The sequence below is a fragment of the Cervus canadensis genome, chromosome 2, assembly GCF_019320065.1.
Source record: "Cervus canadensis isolate Bull #8, Minnesota chromosome 2, ASM1932006v1, whole genome shotgun sequence".
NCBI classification, from domain to species: Eukaryota; Metazoa; Chordata; class Mammalia; order Artiodactyla; family Cervidae; genus Cervus; species Cervus canadensis.
This window is the reverse complement of record NC_057387.1, coordinates 78,882,028-78,899,097: the sequence shown is the minus strand read 5'-3', so window position 1 is coordinate 78,899,097 and position 17,070 is coordinate 78,882,028. Positions and strand designations below refer to the sequence as shown.

The following is a 17,070-nucleotide window of genomic DNA, read 5'->3' as shown; positions in this document are numbered from 1 at the left end:
TCTATGGCCCAGGTCCCTTTCGCTCCATGATGAAGAAAAGGTAGGCATCTAAGTCAGACAAGATGGCACCAGGCAAGCAGGAAAAGAGGTGGAACTATCTGAAGAATGTGCCTTTTATCTAAGCGGTTCCTTAGGCTTTTGCACTTTGCCCAGAGAGGTCAGCTATTTGGCAGTCTGTGCGATTACAAGGGGCTGGGGAGCAGCGCACTGCTTAGGGACACGTGCTCCTGAAACAGCCTCAGAGCAGACTGGTTACAGCCACTCTGACGGAACACAATTTCACTGGACGCAGAAAGAAATCACCCGTGAGAGATCGGTGGGTGTAGCAGTCCAGTGGGAATGAGCTGTTCAAATGACTGACCTTAAGGCGGATGAAAATTTCTCAGGGAGGAAACAGGGCCAGTTGCAGGGAGTGAGGAGGCTGCAGTAAACAATGCTCCCTGGAGAAAAAGAAAGGCATCAGGGTCCCAGGGAAAAGACTTCTACTCCTCATCCCTCCCCTCACTGAGACCCTTCCAGAATGCTCTTAAGTCTCTGACTCAAACACACTGTAAAATCGAGACGCCAGTAGACAAATGAGGAAGGGGCACAAGCAACCAATTCAGAAAAGAAGAAATACCAGTGTTTACTATTAGAAAAATGTTTAACCACATAAATTAATCATCAAAAAGACGCCAGAGAAACATCAGAACGGCATACTATTTATCTACCCTACACTGTGCCGGGCACCCTAGGTCCATCTCGAAACCGGCCAGTTTAACTCCCACAATGACCCCATACAGTAACTGGTTATTTCCATTATTTGAAGACAAAGCTGAGGCTTTGAGCAGTTGCCCAGATACTGAGACCATCAGCGCCGAGATTCGAATCCAGGTATCGTTTTGCTTTTAACCACAGTATGACGCAGACTCTCTCACAAGTTAGAAAAACAAGCTTTTTTTAAAGAGAGGTCCTCAGTGTTGAGAAGAGTGTGATCCTCCCCTCCCCAGAAGATGGCAGCGGCAGCCCACGTAGGCGCAGCCTCTCCCCGCCCCTGCGTGTCTTCGCAACTGTGCAGGCTTAGTCTGCGCATGCGCACAGGCAACAGCACTGTCAAAGGCAACAAAATGAAACCGTAAAGTAAGAAGATGAAAACGGTCCCAGTGACCTGCGATTTCTTTTGTTGGTCTAAAAAAGTCATCACTATTATGACGTATTCTTGGAAAACAATAAATGACTGGGCTGGCGGGGCGGGGGGGAGTGGGAAATTACCAACATCCCCCCATCCTGATACAACTCGTTTCATGTCCATCTATTTTGCATATCTTAACATAATTGAAGAGCAATTTCTGTGGTGGCTAAAAGTCTGGACTCTAAGTCAAGAAGTCATGGCTAGAATCCCAGCTCTGCTAATGACTGTGCAACCTTGGGCAAATTACTTAAACTCTCTGTGTCTTCCCTAGAGAAGGAAATGGCAACCCACTCCAGTATTCTTGCCTGGAGAATCCCATGGACACAGGAGCCTGGCAGGCTACTGTCCATGGGGTCACAAGAGTCGGACATGACTTAGCGACTAAACTACTAACTACTACTCTGTGCCTTAGCTTGTAAAATAGGAATAGTAACACACTGTACACATCATGGATCTGTCAGGAGGATTAAATAAGATGGTCAACAACTTGGAGGCTGGTATATAGTCTGTGTTTAATAAATAATAAATATATTATCTATTAACATAATGATACAAATTTAATTATGAATTTGATTTTGTATTTAAAATTTTATCATGTAACATTTAGAAAATACAGTGATACCTGATTTATTGTGATTACTGTAAATGGCTGTGCAAGATTCCATGGACTTAGGCCTTATTTTCCAAACCCACTTCCTCCTAGAGATCATTTCATCTCTAAGTTTAACCCTCCCTGCAATGCTACCCAGATCAGCCAGCCTGTCAGACAGGCCTATGGGCAGGTCTCCAGGGAATACCCCAATTTCAGGTGCTGGAACCCAGCTGCCACATGTGGTGATGAATGGTTAAGAGCAAGGATTTCAAGGTAAGATAGACCAGGTTCAAATTCTGACTGTGTGATCTTGAGCAAATTTCCTTATTCAAGAAGAGCCCAGTTCAGTACACAGCTGGGAGAACCGCATGAGATAAGGTATATTTAAGTGCTTTTGCCAATGCTCAAGATTTAGTGAACACTCAATAAATGTTAGCTATGATTACTTTTTAAAACCCACAGTGTTTTAAGCAAGGAAAGGCCAGGAATTGCATTTATTTTATTTATCTCCCTACTCCTAACAGCTGGCACGGCAGGAATGCAACAAAAATGTGTTGAATTAATGAATAAATAAACAGATTAATGGATACATCATAGAGACTGCCAGAGCTGGAAAGCATTTTTTAATAGACTTATTTAGATATAATCTACATACCATACAATTTACTGATAAAAACTATACAATAGCCGTAGCATACTCAGAGTTGTGGAAACATTGCCACAACCTAATTTTTTTAATTGTGATAAAATACTGTTAAGTCGTTAAGTCATGTCTGACTTGTTTGGAACCCCATGGGCTGTATGTAGCCCACCAGGCTCCTCTGTTCATGGAATTCTCCAGGCAAGACTACTGGAGTGGGTTGCCATTTCCTTCTCCAGGGGATCTTTTTGACCCCGGGTTCAAACCCGCATCTCCTGCGTTGACAAGTGGATTCTTTACCACTTTTGCCACTAGGGCAGCCCATGGTAAAATATGTTGTGTGTGTGTGCTTAGTCACTCAGTTGTGTCCTACTCTTTGTGACTCCACGGGCATACAGTCCATGAATTCTCTAGGCCAGAAAACTGGAGTGGGTAGCCTTTCTCTTCTCCAGGGGATCTTCTCAACCCAGGGATCGAACCCAGGTCTCCCACATTACAGACGGAGTCTTTACCAGCTGACCCACAAGGGAAGCCCAAGAATACTGGAGTGGGTAACCTATCCCTTCTCCAGCGGATCTTTCCGACCCAGGAATTGAACTGGGGTCTCCTGCATTGCAGACAGATTCTTTACCAACTGAGCTATCAGGGAAGCCCAAAATATGTTAATACATACCAGAAAATTTACTGTTTTAACCATCTGTAAATGTAGAATTCAGTGGCATTCACAATGCTCTGTAATCATCACTACTATCTATAACCCAAACTTTTTCATCATCTCCAACATGAAATCTATAACCTATTAAACAATAACTCCCCATTCCCTCTTGCTCCCAGCCCTGAGAAGACCCATTCTATTTTCTGTCTCTATAAACTTGCCTATTCTAGGTACCTTCTGTAAGTGGAATTATGTAGTATTTGTCCTTCTATGTCTGGCTTATTTCATTTAGCATGTTTTCAAGGCCCATCCAAGTTGCAGCATACATCAAAATTTCATTTCTTTTGATGATCGAGTAATATTCCATCACATGTACATACCACACCTTGTTTATCCATTCATCTATCAGTTGACACTTGCGTTGTTTCCATCTTTTGGCTATTGTGAGTAATGCTGCTGTGAATACTGGTATACAAGTATTTGTTCAAGTTCCTGCTTTCATTTATTTTGGATATATACCTAGGAATGAAATTACTGGGTTATATGTTAATTCTATGTTTAAATTTTGAGTAACTGCCAAAGTGTTTCCAAAACAGCTACACCATTTTACATTCCCACCAGCAACATACGAAGGTTCCAGTTTCTCCATATCTTCACCAACATGTTTTTTTTTCAACTAAAAAAAATCATTATAGGAATCCTAGAAAGTATAGTAGGTGTGTAGTGTTAACTCATTGTGGTTTTGATTTGTATTTCCCTAATGACTTATGATTATTGAGCATCTTTTCATGTGCTTATTGGCCATTGGTATATCTTCATTGGAGAAATGTCTATTCAAGTCCTTTGTCCATTTTTTAATTGGGTTGTTTGTTTTTGTTGTCAGAGTTCTTTATCACATATCTGGTAATGGGTTAGTATCACTAAATCATTAACCCATTATCAGATATGTGATTTGCAAATAATTTCTCCCATTCTGTAGGATGTCTTTTTGCTTTCTTGACAGTGTTCTTTGATGCACAAAGGTTATAAAGTACAATTTATCTATACTGTCTTTTGTTGCCTGTGCTTTGGTATCATGTCCAGGAAATTATTGCCAAATTCACTGCCATAGAAATTTTCCTCAATGTTTTCTTCTAAGAGCTATACAGTTTTAGCTCTTAAGTTTAGGATTTTGAACCATTCTGAGGTCATTTTGAACCATTTTGAGGCTTAAGATAAAGGTTTCAATCTGAGGAATTTGAATATTCAAATATTCCCAGGACTCATTATTGAAAAGTCCACAATCAAATTTTAGAACATTTTCATTACCCTCAAAGGAAATTTCATACATGGGATTTCATCTTTATAAGGAATTAGGAACATAATGAATTATTGAGAATTAATAAACCTTGGCATTCATACATAAAAATTAGTTTCTTAGAAGAGTTTACTGAGAATATTAATTCTCTGTTCTACAAAAGAGTATGACCTCCATCCATCAGTAAACAATACTGCAGAACTAGGGTGTACACGTGCAGGCAAAGAGCTGGAAATCCTGCAATTTTCAGGAAGGGTGCTTTGTTATTACTGCAAAAGATATTTGCCGTGTTTTTTTGGGCTACCCCGCACCATGTGAACACCCTTCCTATGTCTGGGTTATTTCCTTCCTTAGGAGTTCCACGTCTTCAAGGTAGAACACAGAATTTACAGTGCCAGCCTCTTTTACAGCTAGGACCCCATTGTGAGACCTGCGCTCAACATGCAGAGGCACCCAGGCCAGGCCTCAGCTTAGAAGAAAGTGCCCTGGAAAATCAAGGGCTGAAGATAAGCAGTTCTGGGGAGGGTGGCGGAGTGACATGACATCCTCTAATAAATTCCTCTTTGACATAAACTTGCTAGAATCAGTTCTGTTGTTTGCAACTGTGACCCTTGACTGCTACAATGAGGCATCAGCCTTGGCTGGGTTTTTAATTGTTCTATCCCATTAATTTACATTACTTGGAGAATTACTCTTCAGAGTTCCTGCTGATTGTTTTGTCCTGAGGATTTACTGCATGACCATGTCGATGATTTTTCTCTTCCCCCTTGTCCTTTATTACCAAATTCTTTCTCACCCAAAAGTGAGAATCAGTGGGCTCAGTGGGCCACCAGGTTTTTTGCTTGGCCAAACTGGGCCACAATCCAAAGAGCTTGGAACCACAACTGGGAGTAAATCAAGGAATTCGGCCTCATCTCCTCCTTCCTTCAGTGAAAGGTCACTTCAGTGAAAGTATCATAAGAGTAAGCACATGTACACCGTCTGCAGTGGGGTGCCCCTGAACTACCCTCTTTGGGCAGCCCCCACTCCCAGCATCACGGTCTTGATCAGGGTCCAGCGGAAGACTTCACAGGCATCAGGCTGGCTTCAGAACACGGCTGCAGGTGCAGACACTTTAGGGCTCGTGTGGGCTGCGGCATCTGCCTTCTGGATTGGGAGGAAGATTTTTCTTGGCACAAGGAAGTCCGTTAAACAAAACTGAACCTGATAAGTCATCTCCAGATACCCAGGTGAAGCCAGAGATGTTTCCAAACTTTTCAGGCAAGTTGGAAGACTTTTTATTATTATTTCACAAGGTCCTGCCTGGCCCTCTAGCTAACACAGTCACAAAAGGAGCAGGCGCCTGTGATGTGGATCAGACAAGGGTGATGAGGATTCAACCTCAGGAGCATGTGGCTGAAGACAGGCTGGGCATCATTAAAGAGGAACCAGAGAGAGGCGGTGAGAGAAGAAAGGCTCAAGAAACTTCTGTCGACCTCAACTTTCCTCGATGATTGGTTCATTGCCAGTGTGCCACACGGCAATACAAAGGAAGGTTTTACGCTATTCTGGTTTAGGTTTTGTTTTAAAGTCACTAAGGAAAGGTGTTTTCAGAACTGACATCCCATGTTTGTATCACCCCATAGCAGCTCAAAGGTGTCACAAAATGGTTACACATTGGGAGCATATGACAGGTAGACTTTCATTGAAAGTGAAAGTGTTAGTCGCTCAGCTGTGTCCGACTCTTTGAGACCCCAGTTCACCAGGCTCCTCTGTCCAAGGAATTCTCTAGGCAAGAATACTGGAGTGGGTTGCCATTCCCTTCTCCAGGGGATCCTCCCAGCCCAGGGATTGAGTGTGGGTCTCCTGCATTGCAGGTGAATTCTTTACCATCTGAGCCACCAGGGAAGCCCAGACTTCCATTCAGTTCAGTTCAGTCGCTCAGTCATGTCCGACTCTTTGCATGGACTGCAGCATGCCAGGCCTCCGTCCATCACCAACTCCCGGAGTTTACTTAATCTCATGTCCATTGAGTCAGTGATGCCACCCAACCATCTCATCCTCTGTCGTCCCCTTCTCCTCCCACCTTCAATCTTTCCCAGCATCAGGGTCTTTTCAAATGAGTCAGTTCTTCACATCAGGTGGCCAAAGTTTTGGAGTTTCACCTTCAGTATCAGTCCTTCCAACAAATATTCAAGACTGATTTCCTTTAGGATGGACTGGTTGGACTTTGATTAGGTAACTACAATTTAAAAAAAAAAAACAAAAAAACACAAAGATGTTCACATTTTTTCTTCCAGTCAGATTTTAGGTTTGTTTTTTTTTTCCCCAATTGAGGCCCCTCTTTTATACTTTTGGGTCTCCTTTAGGGCACTAGCTCAGAGCAATGCAGGTGGTGGAGTGTGCAATTAGTTCTTCTGATGATCTACCATTGTCTGCACCTGAAGCTGAGAAACAACACAGGACCTTGGACCTATCTGCATTTACTAATGGGGAAACTGCAGCTTAAGGAGTTGCCCATACCATACAGTAAGGCCAAGGTCAGATTCTGCCTCCTAGCCTCCTGCTTTCCTTTATAAACCTCGTGCTGATAGCCCTGGTCTGCAGTGTAGCATTGTAGGACACCACATTGGTGATTTCTTTGAAAACAAACAATGTGGCTGGTGTCCCCAGTTTAAACAGAGGATAATGCACCGATGTGGGTAAATTGAGCAGGTGAACTGCTCTTACTCCTATTGGTGACCTTTGCTTACAGCCTCTGGGCACAGGCAAAGTGTGATGCACAGCAATGGAAATAGTTGCCACTGGCAATTAGGCACATCTTGTGTGCTGGGTCCTCGAACCATCCTCATTCAGCCCTGGAATGGTACTAGCTCAACTCCCCTGTAAATGAAGTAAAGATGGCCACCTCATGGCCCGGCCTCAGCTCGGGATGTATTCAAAGAAACAGCAGTTAAGTAGAAAAAAATGAATTGGAGGCAGTCCAAAGCTTCACTGCAGTCTCTAGAGAAAACACGAAAGGGGAAGTGCATTCTTAGCACAAAGCCAAAGTCTTAAAGTTTTTCTTTCCTGTCTCTGCTGTTCTCAGTATCTATTTCCAGCGAAGCAACTGCTCTAGCAGCCGTGTGCTCTGTTCCCCAGCATCCCTTAGCAAACTCTCCACCTGGCTCTTCCCTCCCTCCCCTCCCTCACCTTTGGCATCCACTCTCCCATCCTCTGCCATCTCTCTCTCTCCTTGTCACAGTCCTAATATTGGCTCCATTTGTCCAGAGATTTCTCATCACTGGATGACCCCAGTTGGCATAATAATGGAGGGGCAAGAGCCAAGCAAGCTATGCCAGAAGTTTTCTTAGAAGGGAATTATTTGAAGGCTCTATGGGCAAAGAAGTTTTGAATACTCATGCATTTACATTTTTAATTCCCTGTCACATCCATTTTACAGATTCAAAAACTGAGGCATCATCATCATAATAGTCACTACTCCTATTGTTATAATAATAAAATTATTGTTAGCCAGACACTGTCCAATGTTGTACAATGATAATGTTCAATTTCACAATGACCATATTTGGTAGGTACTATTATATCCTTTTCACAAATGATAGGCTCAGAACATAAAGCTAGTAAGCTGCAGGTTGGAATTCAAATTGGAGGTATGTCTCACTTTAGAGACCAAGCTCTTAACCACAGCGTTCTCTGCCTTTCACGTTTTAGTTCTACAGCTGTCTGTGAAGTGAGTTGCCAGTGGAGTCAGAATAGAAAGAGAAGGAACAAGACAGGATTTAGCAAAGGAACGAATTTACTGTTTAATTCCATCACCACTCATGCTCATTAAATATTGGATGATTATTAACATATAAACATTTGGGGGGCATGCAATAGATCTATAAATAAGATGCATTTATTTGCAAAGGAATAGACTAAGAAATGCAGTGACTTTCTGCTTAACTTAAAATTATTTAATCAATACAATACAATTACTTTTCAAATAATCTTTGAAAGTTCCAAGGAGTCTTGAAACATTTAATTGCCATTTAATCAGATAGCAGCAGTCAAGTTACACAGATGTCAATTTTAGAGAAAATGCTGTTTGCATATCTATTGCTCTGTCAAAATTTCCATTACAAACATGTATTTTCAGAGTTTTAGGTTACAAATTAATTTCCTTTCTTTTTTGTTCACAGGGGTGGGGGTGATGTGGCTGCTGCAGGGCTCCACAGCTCCTGCCTCATATAACTCAGGAGAGAAATGCCCTTCCTGAGAGTGGAACAGTTCCCCCCAAAACAGTGGGATGCTGCTGCCAAAGACTCAGTGCAGGACCCAAGTCCAGCCCGATTCCCCTTAATGGCTCCACATACATAAACCAGGAGCAGCCTTGGGCCAAGACGTGAGCCAGAAATTTGCCTGAATCCTACTCACATCCACTACACCTATTCTGAGGAACCCACAAAGTGAAGGCAATAGATAAGAATGGAATGAATACCCAGAGAAACCCATAAGTCAAAAAGACTCATGCACTTTGCACCCCAATCTTCACTGCAGCACTATTTACCATAGTCAGGACATGGAAGCAATTGAAATGTTCATCCAGAGAGGAACAGATAAAGATGTGGAACATATATACAATGGAATATTACTCCACCTTAAAAAGGGATGAAATTGAGTCATTTGTAGAGACATGGATGGATCTAGTGTCTGTCATACAGAGTGAAATAAGTCAGAAAGAGAAAAACAAGTATCATATATTAATACACATGTATGTGGAATATAGAAAAATGGTATAGATAGCTTTATTTCCAAAGAAAAAGAGACACAGACATAGAGAACAAACATATGGATTCCAAGGGAGAAGGTTGGGGGGGGGGTGGTGAGATGAATTGGCATATTGGGACTGGTGTATATACACTATCAATATTATGTATAAAATAGATAACCAGCAAGAATCTACTGTATAGCACGGTGAACTCTACTCAATGTTCTATGACCTAAATGGGAAGGAAATCCGAAAGGGAAGCAATTTGTGTGTACATGTGGCTGATTCACTGTGCTCTACAGTAGAAACTAGCATAGCATTGCCAAGCAACTATATTCCAATAAAAAAATTTTTTTTTAAAGACTAGAACAAACAATGAATACAAAAATCAGGATCTCTGGGACAGGAATCAATGTTTTACAAGCCCTCCAGGTGATCGTTAGGCACTCTATAGTTTGAGAAGTCCTGCTCTAACTTACTTTAAAAAAAAAACACTTTGGGACTCAGTTCAGAGATTCTCAAACTGCATGACGCACATCCAACACCGATAGATCTTGATAAAATGCAGATGCTGAGTCAGTGCGGGTGGGGTAGGGCCTGAGAGTCTGCATTTCCAACACGCTCTCCAAAAGATGCTGATGCTGCAGATCCCAGCACCAAGAAGCCAGCCTGTGATGGGTGTCTGTCTGGTTGGGAAGGGATGGGAAGGGATCCAGCAGACCTCGGCACCATTCTTCGCTTCATGCTTGCAAGTTGTGTGACCTTGGCCATGTCACTCTATCTCAGAGCCGGTTTCCTCGGCTGTGAAAGGCTACAGAAAGTAGCACACACCTTAGAGGCTGATGGTCTGATGGCGACATGCCTGGACTTAACACAGCATTAGCAGGCAGAAAACACTCCAACATAAGCCGTGGTTGCTGTGGCGTCCGAGGGAAGGAAGGGACTAGTAAGTGCTCAGTAGTTGTTCCCAGTTTGGTTATTATTCACCGAGAGCTGCCATGTGGCAGGACAGGCCCTGTGCCAGCAGCACCATACCACTTCCTCCTCCCCGACGGCTCTGTGTACAAGGTCAGGTGTCGTTTGTCCTGTTCTGCAGATTAGGAAGCTGAAGTCCAGAGAGCTTGAGGAACTTGGTCCAACTCACAAAGACAGTGAGAGGCAGCGCTAAGGCTGAATCGGGTCTTCCTGCTAAGTTTCTATGCCCAGACTGAGGCCTGGTTCTGCCCACACCTGCCTGCGAGGCCTAAGTGGAGGGAAGAGTGGTGAGCTGAAATCACGTACCTCTGGGGGGTGATACTATGCAGGACTAGGTGGCAGAGCGGGCGGACAGGCAGGGCAGACAGAATCCTCGAGATGGGGGTGATGAGCTGCAGAGGGACATCGGGCCCCAGAGAAGGAGCTGGGCCAGGCTTCACAAGGGTGTGGACACCCAGCAATCAGGAACTTGCTTCCCGGGTGGCTGAGACAGTCAAGAATCTGCCTGCATTACAGGAGACCCAGGTTCAATCTCTGGGTCGGGAAGATCCCCTGGAGAAGGAAATGGCAACGCACTCCAGTATTCTTGCCTGGGAAATCCCACAGAGGAGCCTGAGGGCTACAGTCCATGGGGTTACAAGGAGTTAGACATGACTGAGCAACTAACACTTCACTTTAATCAGGAATAGAGCCTCAAAGGGATGAGGGCTGTGTCCCTCATGCCCAGGATGCTGATGACCCATCGCCGTGCTCCCTAAAGATGTCACAGTGACATGAATCAATCAATGGACAAATTAATATTTCAAAGGCAGCAACTGATTTGGAATTGGTAGACAGGATGTGTTAGAGTGGAGAGAGATTTTCACTTCTGGACTTTTCCCCTTTAAAAGGGGAGCAGTTCAAAATAGAAGAACAACAGGAATATTTCCCTTGGAGGGCAGCCAGCGCACACAATGCCTCCTTTTCTTCCCAGGGCAGGAGGCGTTAGAGGCCCAGGCCCTGGGCGGGCGTGTGCAGCCTGGAGCCTGCCCGACATACTTACCCACTTGTGCTCTGGAGCACAAAGCCCCCAGCCTGCCAAGCCCAACACAAATGCCTCCTTCACCGCAGCCCTCTGCTGGGTGCGGTGTCAGCAGCTGCTGCCTTTGAAAGTCCCCCTCCAGGGCTATAGTGAGGCTCTTGTGGTGGGGTGTCCCCACTACTGTGTGGAGACAGGAAGTCGTCATGCTTTCTCAACCATCCAGTCTGCTTCGCAGGCCACGAGGCATGGAGTTAAACAGCCCAGCAGCTTGAGAGAAGGAAAGGGAAGCTTCCTGTTCACACACTAGCCTCTATGGATGATGTTCAATTAGCCACTGATCAGAAACTATTCTTCAGGCCCAGGGCTAGGTTCTGTGGAGTCACAGATGAAGAAGACAGGGGATAAAGACCCTTTAAGGAACTCATGGTTCGAAACAAGAGATGAAGACCTAAACAAAGACACATGGTGTCACAGCAGTGGGCAAAGGCATGATGGAGGACCACGAAAGCACCAGAGTGTGATATCTCAGCTGGGTTTTGAAGGATGAATAGAAGTTCACCAGGCAGGCTGGGAGAGCAGCCCTCTATCCCAGAGATGAAAACAGGTACAGTAGGCTTGAGGAATGACCAGTGCCCCGGGCCTAACATGCAGGTGTGAGGGGCCCAGAAGGAAGAAGGCAGAGCTTGGGGTCAGCTCATTTAATTCTGTTAGAGAGTTGGAAACCTGCAAAGGGTCTTCTGCGGGGAAGAAACCAGATGAAGGCTGGGTTTCAGATACAACTCCAGCTACAGTGAGGGAGAGTGTGTGTCCCCGGAGCCTGGCCCATGAGTAGACAGTAAATATTTATAGAATGACTTCAAGAGGGAAGAGAGAGGAGCAAATGTGACGAGCAGGCTGGCCAGACTTCATGCTTTCCACTAACTGCTCCTTTTATGTATGTATTCTTTTTTCTTTTAAGAGAACAGCCGCTTTTCTTCTCCTTTATTGAACCATCACAAATGTATATAATCTGAGATTGCAGGCATAATTACATAATGTCTTATACTGCTGGCAGCTTCCTGAATGTTGGCTTGTCTTCCAGAACAGTTTTGTCGACTCCTTGACAGCTGGGGCGATGTCTCTGGGCTCTCTCTGCACAGCCCACAGCACCCATCGTGTGCTGAGCACACAGTCAGCCCCTGGGAAGCAGAACCATGAAACAGACTCGTGGAGCATAAGAGCGGGACAAGCTCTTGCAATTAACCGAAGCAACTCTCTCATTTTACAGCTGAGGAGCCTAAGACCTCAGGAAGGGAAACAGATAACCTCTTGGAAGATGTTTTCACATTCCTACTTCTAGGCTCTGACACTTCACAGCAGGGGACTTGGTCTCAGTGATGGTTTTCAAGTGCTAACACTAAAGGTTAAGGCGCAGACTCGGAAATAAACCAGCGATGAGCCTGGATAACAGCAGGTAGAACAACAACACGCAAGCAACATAGGCACAGAGGATGTGTTCTTCTAAGGATGAGTATCTACATACACAGGACATACTCAATTCTGAAAACAGCACAGCCCAGTGCTGGAACTGCTAGAGGCAGGAGAGTATGAAGATCAGGAATGTGGGCTTTAGAATAAGGCAGGCTTGAGTTCGATTCCCAGCTCAGCCACTTACCAGCACACGTTCAGCAAATTCCCTAAGCTCCGCTAGCCCCAGTGTCCACAAACAGAAAACAGAAAAACAAAAACAAAAGCAAATACCCACAACTTCCTCCTTACAGGGTTGTACAGATGAGTTGGGATGAAGTATAGCAAATGCCTGGGCTTCCCAGGTGGCGTGAGTGGTAAAGAACCTGCCTGTCAATGCAGAAGACGCTGGTTCAATCCCTGGGTCAGGAAGATCCACCTGAGAAGGGAATGGCTACCCGACTCCACTATTCTTGCCTGGAGAATCCCACGGACAGAGGAGCCTGGCAGGCTACAGTCCATGGGGTTGCAAAGAGTCAACACGACTGAAGCTACTTAACCATTTGTTAATGGTCCATTTGTTAACTTCCAAATGGTCCATTTGGAGGCTGGACCATTTGTCCTCAGGAACGAATGTGTCTGCCTAGTGTGTTCACCCAAAGAGAAGGGTTTATCCTGCAAGGATGACCCAGCAGACAGTAGAAAAGGTGGGTCTGGAGCAGGGGAGAAGCTTGAAGACGAGAGTTTAGATTCTAGAGTCATCCGTATTGGTTTGATTGGTGTGATGGTTACAGAGGCGGTGGGAGTGAAGAGCAAAACTGTGCAGGAGAGGAATATGGGAAAAGTCCAGTGAGGGGCAGGGGAGAAAGAAGATCCAGTGTGGCTTGCATCCTAAAAACCCAAAGGTGTTGAGTCTTGAGAAAAGCCATGAGCTCAGTGTCAGCAAAGCAGGGGGAAGATGCCCGGAGTTGACAAGAGGGTAGAAGCAGTAGGTGGGGCTACTCTTCACTACTTCAGTGGAATGCAAGAGAGATAGGGCAGTGCCCAGAAGCACCCCACTACCCATCACAAAATAAGCCTTCTTGGTTTAATAGTGAATGAAGCCTCATAACTACGCCTGCCAAAACCATAGCCACAAACTACATGTGGCTACTGAGCATTTGAAATGTGGCTAGTCTGAATTAAAAAACTTTCCTATAGCTCAAACAGTAAAGAATCTGCCTGCAATGAAGGAGACCCGTGTTCGATCCCTGGATTGGGAAGATCCTCTGGAGAAGGGAATGGCAATCCACTCCAGTATTCTTGCTTAGAGAATCCCATAGAGAGAGAAGCCTGGAGGGCTACAGTTCATGGGGTCGCAAAGAGTTGGACATGACTGAGCGACTAACACTTAACAGACTGAATTAAAATGTGATGTGAATGTAAAATGCACTTAAGATGAGAAAACAAATGTAAATATCTCATTAATTTTTTGCTATTGATTACACATTAAAGTAAGTGAGGGTAAAATGTGCACTTAAGATGAGAAAACAAATGTAAAATATCTCATTAAATTTTTGCTATTGATTACATATTAAAGTAATTATATTTTGGATGTATTAGGTTAAATAAAAATATATTATTAAAATTAATGTCACCTGTTTCCTTTTTATTTTATTTAATATGCTACTAGCATATTTTAAATGTGACTTGCATTATATTTCTATTGGGAAGAGCTGGTCTATAAGGCTACTCTGATACTAAACACAGCTATATAGATGGAACCAGTCAGTACTCTCATTGAAGCAAATGAGGTTATCTGAAGCTCTCTCTCAGCTATTCTCTGAGAGAATGGGAAACAGAACTGATAAGTTTTGATCTGTTGGATATGGGAATAGAGGGCCCTGGAGATGTGAGCTAAATTAGGAAAGGGATCCTCTGTGGGATGTGCAAGAGGATTTTATGGTGTGCTACTGACTGAGGCAAAAAAAAGGGTCAAATACCCAAAATGAGACTGCATCAGGTTGGAAAAGCCCACAGACCTGCAAGTGACCACAACGGCCAGCCTCCCTTTCCGCATCCAGGCTCTGCACCAGGCTGTTCTCAACCCGCCAGCTCCCGGCCTCCACTGACCTTGGGGTAACCTCCAAACCTGTCCCCTTCATCTGCTCTCACCAGTCCCTCCCAGTACACTAAGGCCCACGACTGCATGCATTCCAAAGAGTCTTCCCCACTGGCCCGGATGAGAGCCCCTCCTGCAGCCCCCACCTTTCAGGAGCTTCCTGCCAACAATTAGACAAGCAGGCAACATGATACTGCACGACTAGCTTGGATTGCAAGCCAAGAAACCCCGATCTGTCCGATTTCTACTGTGTGAGCTTGAGTCATATCACAGCTCCTCTGGGCCTCTGCTGCTTCATTTGTCACATCATACGGACCTAAATTTATTACTTGCCAGAGGGTTCATGAGATATCAGGAGTAAGAAGTCTTTGTTAATGATGTGTTACACAAAGGAAAGAGAATATGGTAATCTAATGCTGGAAGGGGAAGGAGAGAAGTGGGAGAGAGAACTGATTAGCAGGAGGGTATGCCATTTGCAAAGACAAGGTATGAATCCTCCTCGTACCAAGAGGGGCAGACTTTCCCCACTAGCAAGGACGCCCCCATGAAGGGCAGGCGCAGGTCACAGCCTTCGTGTGACTGTCACATACCCTCCCACCAAAATACCTGGCTGCAGGAATTTTCCTGCAGCTGAATAAATAAACATGAGTCCAGAGAAAACTTCCTAAACAAAACTGGAATGCATCTGCTAATAAACTGTTTGAGATTTTAATGTTACCCAGCACTGAAAAGAGGATTTTAAACTCCATTGAGAAAAGCTGTAATTTGCCCCAGATTTACCCTCATCTCTCCCACCCCCCCACCACTTCCCTCCCAAGGGGGTGAAGGGTGGAGAATGAGGAATCCAAGGAATGAAAGACATTTTCTCAATGGTGTAATGGGCTCTGGTGACCCAATATCCAATAAACTGTGCTGAGTACATTAGCATTCTATTTAACCCTCATTCGATTCTTGGAAGGAAGGAATTACTACCCCATTTTATAGAGGAGAGTAGTGAGGTTCAGAGGAACACAGCAGGGGACTCAAAACTAGCGCATTCTATCCAGTGGTCTTTTCCATTGCAGAGCTCTCCTTACACAGGCCTGGAGATGATGTAATGACCTATAACATGCTCAAGAGAGAGATTTAAGAGAAACACATAGCAGGACAGTATGTAAAAACCTTTTTATTAAAAATTTCTATCCAAATATCTGTGTGAGCATTTACCTAAATATATACAAGGACATACCTATAGCTCAAATATAACCACATCCAAGTCTAGAACAATAGATCCCATGGACTGCAGCCTGCCAGGCTCCTCTGTCTGTGGAATTCTCCAGGCAAAAATACTGGAATGGATAGCCATTCTCTTCTCCAGGGGATCTTCCCAACCCAGGGATTGAACCTGGGTCTCCTGAATTGCAGGCAGATTCTTTCCCGTCTAAGCCACCAGGGAAGCTTATACCTCATATATAGCCACATCCAAGTCTAGAACAATACACTCCAAATTCTCCCATATGTCCTAACCATCATTCTTTGACAGTTTATGGAGTTTTTTCCTTCATATGGTTTTACGTTATTTCAAAGGTTTACTACTAACTGGTATAATATTTTAAATAATTAATTAAAAAGCAAAGTCAGATATGACTGAGCAACTGAAAAATAACAACAGTAACAGTAAAGTTTATTGAGCCTTTCAAATTACAAAAACCACCCACTCACATACACACACACATACACTCCAAAAATTATTCAAAAAATAGAAGAAATTTTTTCTTTTCCACTTTTTTTCTTTACCAATTGAAAAAACCACACAAATTTTACCTTGTCCTTCAAGAGTCTAATTTTTTTAAGATTAAAAGTGAATAAAATAAGGTAGCAAATGTTTTAAAATGCAATAAATATTTGACAAGGACAAGCGTTTTGGTGTCCTTCCCCAGCAAAGACAGAATTCGCCATGACTGACACCAGGGCCCCACCATCTCCATCTTTCCAGGTGTCCACTTCCACCCTTCACTTCCGAGAGCTTCCTTCTCAGGCTATCATGCATCAAGCATCGCATTTTCCCCACCTAACTGCTATTCCACAATCAAAATTTACCCAAGGAGGAGTAAAATTCATTCCCTAATCTAGTAAGGAACTACAATGGTTTAGCTTCTTTCTCTTTCCTTGTAATGCATTTTATTAGGAGCTTTCTGAACATACTGTTTGAAGATTGGAATGATGGAGATTTCAAGCTAACTGGCCAGCAGGAGATGCCACCTGTGACTGAAGGCTGCCATTCTGAATGTCCACCACTCACCCTCCAGCCAAGTGTTGTCATGTGGGGCCAGTGTTGCCAGATCTGATTTTTTTTTTTTTTCCAGAAGAAGTCAGGAATGTGGATTTATGTAAAATCTGATCTTTTAAAGAAAAGGAATAATATTGTGCAGATCCAACAAAACTCACATGCAAACCAGAT

The 17,070-nt window shown here is 43.9% G+C and overlaps 1 protein-coding gene across 5 annotated transcripts in view; it reads right to left on the bottom strand.

The window, feature by feature from the left end:
* Window positions 1–17,070, bottom strand: part of KANK4 (KN motif and ankyrin repeat domains 4) — a 69,495-nt gene that overhangs the window by 40,665 nt on the left and 11,760 nt on the right. The window contains exon 1 of one of the 5 annotated variants that reach the window (XM_043461127.1): window positions 12,115–12,662. The exons of 3 other annotated variants lie outside the window; for them this stretch is intronic. The gene's annotated coding sequence lies outside the window, so the exon portion shown is untranslated. Of the gene's footprint in view, window positions 1–361; window positions 379–12,114; window positions 12,663–17,070 lie in introns of those variants that run through there. One more of the 5 variants, XM_043461126.1, reaches the window with a different exon arrangement.